This window comes from Strongylocentrotus purpuratus, unplaced genomic scaffold, assembly GCF_000002235.5.
Source record: "Strongylocentrotus purpuratus isolate Spur 01 unplaced genomic scaffold, Spur_5.0 spur5_scaffold_4, whole genome shotgun sequence".
In the NCBI taxonomy this organism is placed as follows: domain Eukaryota; kingdom Metazoa; phylum Echinodermata; class Echinoidea; order Camarodonta; family Strongylocentrotidae; genus Strongylocentrotus; species Strongylocentrotus purpuratus.
Genome location: NW_022145610.1, coordinates 28928023 through 28937796, shown reverse-complemented (window position 1 = coordinate 28937796; position 9774 = coordinate 28928023). Strand labels below are relative to the sequence as shown.

At 36.6% G+C, this 9774-nt stretch overlaps 1 long non-coding RNA gene across 1 annotated transcript; it reads left to right on the top strand.

Moving 5' to 3' along the window:
• Nucleotides 1–320: 320 nt before the first annotated feature.
• LOC115929303 lies at nt 321–4126 on the top strand. Its single transcript, XR_004066413.1, has 3 exons — nt 321–752; nt 1184–1409; nt 2844–4126. It is a non-coding gene; the product is annotated as an uncharacterized LOC115929303 (long non-coding RNA).
• The last annotated feature ends 5648 nt before the right edge of the window (nt 4127–9774 follow it).

Sequence of the window (9774 nt, the reverse complement as noted above, 5' to 3'; positions counted from 1 at the left end):
ATTTATAGTGGGAGGGAGGGGGGGGGGGTAATGATCATATGCACCTAATTCTGCATTGGTGTAGTACGTAGTTCCCATCATTTGCTTGCATCTTCACATTGGAGTGAATGTTGTTATAGGGTTCTATAGACTATTACCCCCCCCCCCCCCCGGACAATCACCCCTGACAATTACCGCAAAAGGACATTTTACCCCCCCCCCCTTAAAAATTGGCCCCCCCCCCTAACCCTCAATTGAAGCTGTTATTCAACCCTTACACTGACAGCAGTGCATCACGGTTGACCTCTCAGTCATGAATATAAGCCATAAGGGGGAGGGGGGGGGGGGTTATACTTTGCACCATACAAGTAGGGTGATCCTATACACCCAATTTTGCATCCAGTGGTTCCTATCATTTGTGATTTTTCCAAACATTATTTAAGTCAATTTTATAAATTCGCTTGCATCTTCAAATTGGAGTGATCGAATGCCGTTTTAGCAATATTTTAATTTTATTTTCATATTGCATCTTTTTAATACAAACAGAAAACCTAACATGCTTGAAGATGTAGAAGATCCTCGCTATCCATCCACCTTCGCAGCTTCTTTTGCCTCACAATTACCTCTGTCACAAGTCCTATCAAACACCGTGCCCGATTCTGGTGAAGCTGACAGCACTGGGGACACTTCGCCTCAATTGAAGCTGTTATTCAACCCTTAGACACAACCACTTGCCTCCTAATTACCTGCTATGAAAGAAATTACATATTGTGGTAAGTACATTAAAGCAGCAATGGGAATGTGGGGCTGTCTCACTGACAGCAGTGACCACAGTTGACGTACTCTCAGTCGTATAATCATCAGGGGCGGGGGTCATACGTTGACGCTATACAAGCAGCATATGATCCTATACACCTAATTCTACATCCAGTGTTCCAATCATTTGTGATTTTCCCAGAGATTAAGTCAATTTTATAAATTTCCTTGCATCTTCACATTTGAGTGTATTTTGTTTTAGCATGGGGCGTGGGAGGGGGAGGGGGGGGGGGTCATACTTTGATGTCATACAAGTAGCATGATTCTGTACACCCTATTCTGTTTTAAGTTACGTTTATGAATTTGATTGCATCTTCACATTGATTTGAATGCTAGCTGTCATAAAATTAGTGATATTTCATGTTAATATTGCATCTATTATGAACAGAAACCAAACATGCTTGAAGATGTAGGAGATCCTCGCTATCCATCCACCTTCGCAGCTTCTTTTGCCTCACAATTACCTCTGTCACAAGTCCTATTAAACACCGTGCCTGATTCTGGTGCAGATGACAGCACTGGGGACACTTCGCCTCAATTGAAGCTGTTATACAACCCTTAGACACAACCACTTGCCTCCTAATTACCTGCTATGAAAGAAATTACATATTGTGGTAAGTACATTAAAGCAGCAATGGGAATGTGGGGCTGTCTCACTGACAGCAGTGATCATGGTTGACATACTCTCAGTCGTATAATCATCATGGGCGGGGGTCATACGTTGACGCTATACAAGTAGCATGAACCTATACACCTAATTCTACATCCAGTGTTCCCATCATTTGTGATTTTCCCAGAGATTAAGTCAATTTTATAAATTTCCTTGCATCTTCACATTTGAGTGAATTTTGTTTTAGCATGGGGCATGGGGGGGGGGGGGTCATACTTTGATGTCATACAAGTAGCATGATTCTGTACACCCAATTCTGTTTTAAGTTTCGTTTATAGATTTGATTGCATTTGACATTCTTGAACATGTACGATATCCTCGCTATCCTTCCACCTTCACAGCTTCATTTGCCTCACAATTACTTCTGTCACATACAAGTCCTAACACCATGCCTACTTTTGGTGCAGGGAGCCTAAAGGGCATTTCCAATTTCCTTTGGTTGTTGCCACTTTTTTTTTAATGAATGCGTTTTAAGCCTTGTAATTGCGATATCTTAGTAATCATTTGAGGTATGAACTTCAAACCTGCTAATAGTATGTATCACTTTAGGAAGACAATCTGATTATATTTTGGGATAAGTAGGTCAAAGGTCACATAAGGATTTCTCTTTATGCCAATAGAAAAAACTCTCACATTGTTTAATACAGATAACGTTATAGAATTTACACAATGGAGGGATTTTATTTTTTATTTTTTAATCTCTGAAACCCAAAACTGTACAAAATCCAGGAATGAAAATTTAATCTAATGATACTTTGATCTCAAGATATATGTTTTGGCGGACCCACCTCCCACTAGCATAGAGTGTTGAAAGAGTCACACACTTTTTACAGCAAACGTTATTGTTGAGGCATAACATAAACTGTTTTGCGAGAACGTGCAGTTTTCTTCATGTTGGACTGTTTTCAAGATATGTAATTTTCGATCTTTACCAATTAGTATTGCATCTGTTGGATCATTTAGAAGAAACACCTACTTATGATATTCATATTAATGTTTATATGTGCCACATTAATCTGTACAAAGTAAAAAGGGAATTCATTCAAGATTAAAATGATAGTGTTTAAGCCTATATTATACACTATTTATTTTAAAAAAAAATCAGTAATGTGAAGATAAGTTGAGGCTAGCAGTCTGCAATACTTTGAAACAGATAAAGTCCTGCAAAGGAAACAAAATAGAGCCTCAAGCACGTTAGGAAATGTGTGTCGAAGTGTTGAAATGAAAAATTATCTTACAGTAGTCTGATTGGTGTCCCTTTTTTTTATCTCCTTTGCAGCTTTGCTCAAGCTCAGCATCCATTATTACATTATTCCTTCACTTTTTATCAAAATTTAATGAATTTTTTCTTTTCTCTTTTGTTTCTTTTATTTGATAGAGCTACTAGCAAAGGAACAACTTCAACACTGCATCAAATGGCTCGACCAAAGTTATCAGTGGAGCAATATTCACCTGGTTTCCCCAAAACAAAACAGCACATCCCAAAGAATGGTGAACTCCAGTTGAAAAGACATGCGATTCTGAAATAACCATGGTCATTTCAGACATCTTGCGGGAGAATTAAAAGGGGCAAGAACATTCAGTGATTTAGATACATTTTACCATCAGGAGCATTCACTGCATTGCACAGTATGTAACTGAATAGTTGGAGAGAAACTGGACTCTGTGTAACTATACTAGACATGACAAGTACAGAAGTACTAGCTAGTAATGGACAAAAAATTTTACTCACGTGAGCAGTTCAAAACCGAATCCAAGTAAGTTTTCCTCAAGTGTATCCAACCAGCCCTTCAAATGCTGCACCTAGACCACAAGGCCATCCAAAACTGCACCACTCCGACAATTCTGGGAGTTATATTACAGTCAGATCTCAAATGGAATTTCCAAGTGTTTGATATGATATCAAGTGCCGGCAAGCGACTATACATTTACGACATCTCAGAGTATCATGTGAAGATCTAGCAGACATCTTCTCGACATATATCCGATCTTCGCTAGAATACGCTTCTCCAGTTTGGTCCACATCAATTTCCCGAACAGTTATCTTGCAGTCTGAAGAAAGTGCAGAAACGTGTCTACTGTATTATCCTTGGATAAGAACAGTTGTATGAAACCACTCGTTTCTCTCCAGAGTCTAACTTCTTGCCATCTTGCCCTTCTTGAATCCTTTTCTCTCAAACTGTTTAAGTCATCATGAGATCGAATTATGTTCTACCGCCAACTCGTCGCCAAACCTCTTGCCATGAACTCTGAAACTCTCTACACATAACTATACCCTATTGTAGAACTGAGAGACACCGCACTTCAATTATTCCCTTTATCGTAAGACTCCTTAACAACTAACTGTGATTTTAATTATCTTTGTCATGTTTGTATTTATTTATTTTTGCTTACCATATTATTGTTTTTCATTCTTCTCTTTTCCATTCTTCATTCTTTTATCCTCCCCTCTCATGTACTTTTTCTCCTTCTCTATAAATCAGCAATTAAAGTACTTACATGCATTATGATTATTATTACAATTTTGATTAATTACAAAAGAGTCATCTCAGAATGAAGTATCTTTTTAAAGGTAAAGACCAGTATTGGACACGCCCCAATTTCAAAAAATGAAATGGAAACTCTCATTACCAATCATGTGAAAGAATATGTTTTGACTAATACATGTACATGATGATAAAAAATTTGCCGGGAAACCGCCTACTAATTCATACATTTGGTAAATTTGTTTCTCTCGTGGTCGTGCGAGAGATATAGGGTAGTCCCATATACATCTTTCTGTGTATAGTGCTTGTAACTTTACGAAGAATGGGCCAAATTTCTTATCATTTTGATGATTCCAGAACTTTGCAGATGCTAGATGCTAGATGATCAACCTTTTCTGATCGATTCCACAACGTTTCTTTCACAATGCAATCGCATGACCATTACTGGTCTCTACCTTTAATCAATCTTTTTATTCATTATGTTTAGCTTGTATTTAGGTTGTTCACACCAATTAACCAATGTATCGGTTATTACAGAATTTTAAAATCACAATTATAGGCATGTATTTTCTGAGAGGGTGGTGTTGACTTTTTGTGACTGCTTTTATTTGTGTTTGCGATCATGGGATTTCATTTCTTTCATTACCCATTGTCGGTTTAATTCAAAACTGTATGAGTTTTAGAGCTCAATAAGTAATAAGTCTTATTTAGGTATCAACAAAAGCTTATACTCTGAACATAATTGTTTAAATATAAGGTTATACTATTTACAATTGCTATACAATTTCTATTTGGAGCATTTTTGGGGTACTAAAGTTCTTGCTAGATGTTAACCCAATGAAAAGTCATGCGTAAACAATTTTCAATATTATTATTCTACTCAAAGAAAAGAACGGGGTGATTTGTTTCCTTTTTTATACCTTTTTTTCCTGTGTTTGGTACTAAATTTGTCATTATAGGAAATATATATTTTTGAAGTCATTGCCAATTTTCATGAGTTCGGCTCATGGTCAATTTTAGTTGAATTGCCCACATTCAAATGTATATAATTCTTTAAAATCATATTGATTTTATTTTGGCATGTATTCTTTGGTAGCAAAAATACACCCATCACATTAGGTAATTAAGGTAAGGGTAATTGTTGGTAAATTTTCGAATTCTCTGGTGTGCAAGTTTTATATAATCTCTCTATCTTTTATGAGGGGAAAATGTTAAACAAGTACCTACAGTCTTCTCAGAAAATACATAGTGCATGTACAGTGTAAGTTTAACTTAAATAATTGATATTCCTGTTATAGGCAGTTTAAGACTTTTCAACTGATATCTTGTCATGATCTTTGTTTTTGATAATTAATCGGTAGTGTTAATAGTTTAGCATGGGTTGAGTTACTGAGAGGGCACTGATGTCATGGGGGGGGGGGGGGGGTCTGCTGCTCTTATTAATTGAATTAATTGTTTAGACAGATAACTGGAATCTCAAGTTGGAGCATATGTGGGAGGGGTCATGTTGCATCCCTTTACTTTTCTTTTCACTCCTTGATGGGATGTCACATATCATTTCAGATACCCCTCCCCCTCCCCTATAGGTATTCCTCTCAAGCAAATCAATCGATAGAGGAATGTGTTATTGGGTTAGTTCAGCAATTACATAATGATGCCTTTTGTCTCAAGTTTTCAGACTTGTTGGATTGGCTAGGAAAGGATCTTAACCCTAATAAGGCCGGGGGGGGGGGGCATTATGCCCCCCCCCCCCCTCCACGATTTTTCCAATTGCTCGTGAACGCATATGGATGGCGCCCCGCCGCTCGCTGACTTTTTTCTTTCAAATCTTGCGCAACTTTTAAAAGAATTTTTTTTGAAAATCGGACCTACGGTTACAAGGTTACAAGGTCACGCGACCTTTTGTCTTTGCATGTCAGCCCGAAAATCGCTCATTTTCGTGATTTGTGTACAAAACATATGGAAAAGTCATTTTTCCTAAAAAACAGATCAGACATGGGTTATTGGGTCTTGTTTAAACTTAAGGTGGTTGTTTTGGGAGTCAAAATAGTTGAATTGTAGTAAGAAATGAAATAGAACAACAAAAACAATGAAATACATAAGAAATTATCAAAACAAGGGATAACATAAGGAATAAGCTGGCTCTTCCGAATTTTTTTTGTCGTATTATTATTCAGAATGGTCTAATGAATATATGCAGTGAAAAAGAATGCCTTAATATGAATAATATATGATTTATGGGTAAAAATGTGATTTGTATGACTTTATTTGCATAAATTACCATAAATATGCAAATAGTGAATTTTTCAAAAAAAAATTGAAATTATCATATTATTCTATATACTTCACTTGACAGCAGAGCTGCCAACTAGTACGGATTTCCCGTAATTGGTACGGAAATTAACGACCATTACGGAATGTTGTCTCAAATTACGGATTAAAAAAAAAAAAAAAAAAAAAGTTTTTTTTTTTTTTTTTTTTTTTTTTTTTTTTTTTAATGAATTAAATATGATTTATCGTAGCGAGTGCTGTGAATAGGAGCCATTTTTCATGATAAACTGTATTGTGATGACCTGAAATTCAATACTTAACATCTTTGTGTGAGTAAAATCACCAAAAATTTCAGATAATCATGCGTCCGCGCAGTGTTGGCGTGTCGTTTTTTTAGATTCATAGCGCCGCATAAGAAATTACTGATTTATACCCCAAATTACTGATTTTGAGCCTTGTGATTACTGATTTTCTGTTCTGGAGGTTGGCAGCTCTGTGACAGGCGTGCAAATTTTCGCGGCGATCGGCCGCTTCGCGGCCGAGATCTTAAGGGGGGGCCATAATGCCCCCCCCCCCGGCCGTACTAAGACCTCAAATAGCCCGGCCTTATTAGGGTTAAAGTAGTATAGTTATTTTGGCTCTATGTTCTCCAGTTTCGCTCTGATGACTGCGAGGTTATGTCTTGTGTATGTCTTTTTTGAGAGGCATGTGCTTAGTCTTTTCTCTCTTTCATAGTATCAACTTGTATTGACATCTTTATATTAATTGCAATCATGTGATGTGTAATAACGAGTACATTTGTAGGTCCTATTATAATTCGTTTTTTTTTCTTTGGTGATGGATCCTTTCTCTGAATGCAATTTGTACTTTTTTTGCCTGTATAAACATCTATGTGTTTTTACATTTGTTGTTTTTCAGCTACCCTAAATACCCGACGTTATATTATTACCAAGAATGTGTTTCTTCTAACAATATTGACAGAAGAATTATATCTTTAATAAACGATTTTATCAGTATTGTACAGATGTACTTCAAACTGGATGAGATTTATTCTTTTGCAATTTCATGTCTTTGAATTGTTCGTTTGTGCCATTAAGTCAGTGTAGACAGACGTGGATGCACGTGGCGATTTTTCGGGCCCGGCTCCCCTCACCCCCCCCCCCCCCCCCCACCCCCTAGTCTAAAAAAATGTATAAAAAAAATAGGATAATAACATAAATTTAACCTTTTTTTAAACAAAAACAAAAGCGGCGCCCCCCCCCAAAAAAAAAAAAAAATTGCGCCCATACCAAAACAAAATATTACACCTCCTCCCCCCCCCCCCCCCCTGCGTATTCACCGACTGGATGAATCGCTGCTAAATATTTTCTCACGAATTGAGCCCAAAAAAAATATATTAAAAAAATATATATATATATATATATGTGCTCTTACCCCCCCCCCCCCCCCCCCCCCCCGCCGCTTATTAACAGCCGGCTTAGTCGGCGCTAAATTTTTCCTCTAAAACTGTACCCAAAAAAAAAAAATGTGCTTCTACACCCAGCTCCCCCCCCCCCCCCCCCCGTTTTTTTTCATTTTTCACCGGCCGGCTTAGTCGGCGCTAAATTGTTTTCTCAAGATTTGCCCCCCCCCCCCACTCTTTTCGCCGGCTGGATCCGCCCATGAGTGTAGACGCCACATACTTTAAATATAATGGCTGCCAGCTGTGCCTTGGTGTGATTAAGAGAGACTTGATGTGAAATGGGTTGTTGAGATTTGGAGAGGGAAGTCCTGGTCCATCATATTACGAGAAACCGGTAGGACGCCGCTAAAGTAAAGTAAAAATATTTGGACTAAGGGCTGTAAGATTCCGAGAAAAGTAAAACATCTGCTCAGAGCTAGATTATATTCTGGATCTCCACAGAAACATGATAGCTGTTCAAAACACATCGGTGTTCTCTACTCTATATGTCGCAAATTGGGAACTAGAAGGGCATTGATATAACCCTGTGATTTCACTGCATGTCATGAAAACCCTCTTATGTCACAACAAAATCAAAAACTATATTCCAGGGCTAAAATTGTCAAGCTTTTCATTACAATGCTGCCCCTCATCACTCATACAATGTACATTTTATAAACTGATGCACAATATTTTGTCAAATACTATTTTTCACATTTTCCTGCAATGCCCCGTTAAAATTAAAATTACATCTATGATTTAAGACATTCAATATATCTTACTAAGGCAATTCTACTGACTGTATGGGCATGGCTACATTTTATTTTCAATAATCTATAATAATTTTTTGTAATTCTCCTTGATAAATTTCCTAAATTATTACACTGTTTTAATATAGTTTGTAGATAATCCGTCTTATATTTAAAAGGGGGCAGTAGCTACAAGAAGCCTCCATTGACAAAACATGGCAAACATAAGAACAATGCGTTATTTAAGCACATTTTCCGTTTAGGGACAAACATTTGAATCCAATCAGTTGTAAGACCAATTTGAAAGAAGGTTGAATGCACACGAAAGGAATCTAGCTGAAAGAAACCTCTATTATTGACCAGAAAAAAAACTGACATAAAAGTAAAGTGCAATATTATTAGGTACGTCGATACGAGGATAAAAGCGAGGGCGCTCTTCAAAATAGATTAGGTTAATTAATTTTTAAAATATGTTTTTAATGTAACCGTGTTTCAAAAATTGATTCTAAAAATATGTAATGGCATGAACTATCACTCTACAAAGTTTGAATCATCAATTTAAAGCGCAAGACAAAAAGTTGAACAAACTACCTAAACAGGACAATAACACCATCTCGAACTATAAACCTTCGTACATACACATTTTGCCATTCAGGATGGATCCCATTCGTGACAGATTGTGTGGAAATCGATTTACACGTCGTGTATTTTACATGCAGGAAAGGGTGTATCACGCCGTTTAATTCCGTTTAATTAAAGGTAGAATTTGCGTAGCAATTAGACGAATTCAGATTTTTTTTCCCTGCCGTTTATTTATCATGCAGTTCATATGCAAAGTTGAACCTAATACGTTCTTATGTCTTTCCATAATACTTAGTGTAAAACTAACAAAATTATACACATTATGTGGTGAATATTCTAACACAAGAAATCTATAGAAGATTATAGCTGCAATATGTGACAAATAGATGTAAGAGCTGTTGTGTGTGTAGGAAGTTTGCCACTGCTTAGTGTGTATAATATGAAACTATTTAAGTTGTATGATTATTGGATATCACGATATTAACAATGTTTATGTATACCCATTTCATGTTAAATAAATCATTCGCATAATAGGAATTTATTTAATCCTGCAGTCGTTTTAGAACAATGAAACCTTGGTATTCATCTATATGGTATAGATTTGGGCTTTTTGGGTTTACCTTGCATATGTTATTATTCATTATCTCCATAGGGTATGTTTTTTTTTAATGCACCCCCTCAATAAACTTTATTTTCAGCACAATTAACTTTGAGGTATATATATGCTATTATGTTTCTTGTAAATTGATCCTCAGCATGAGTGTTCAAGCAGTATTAATT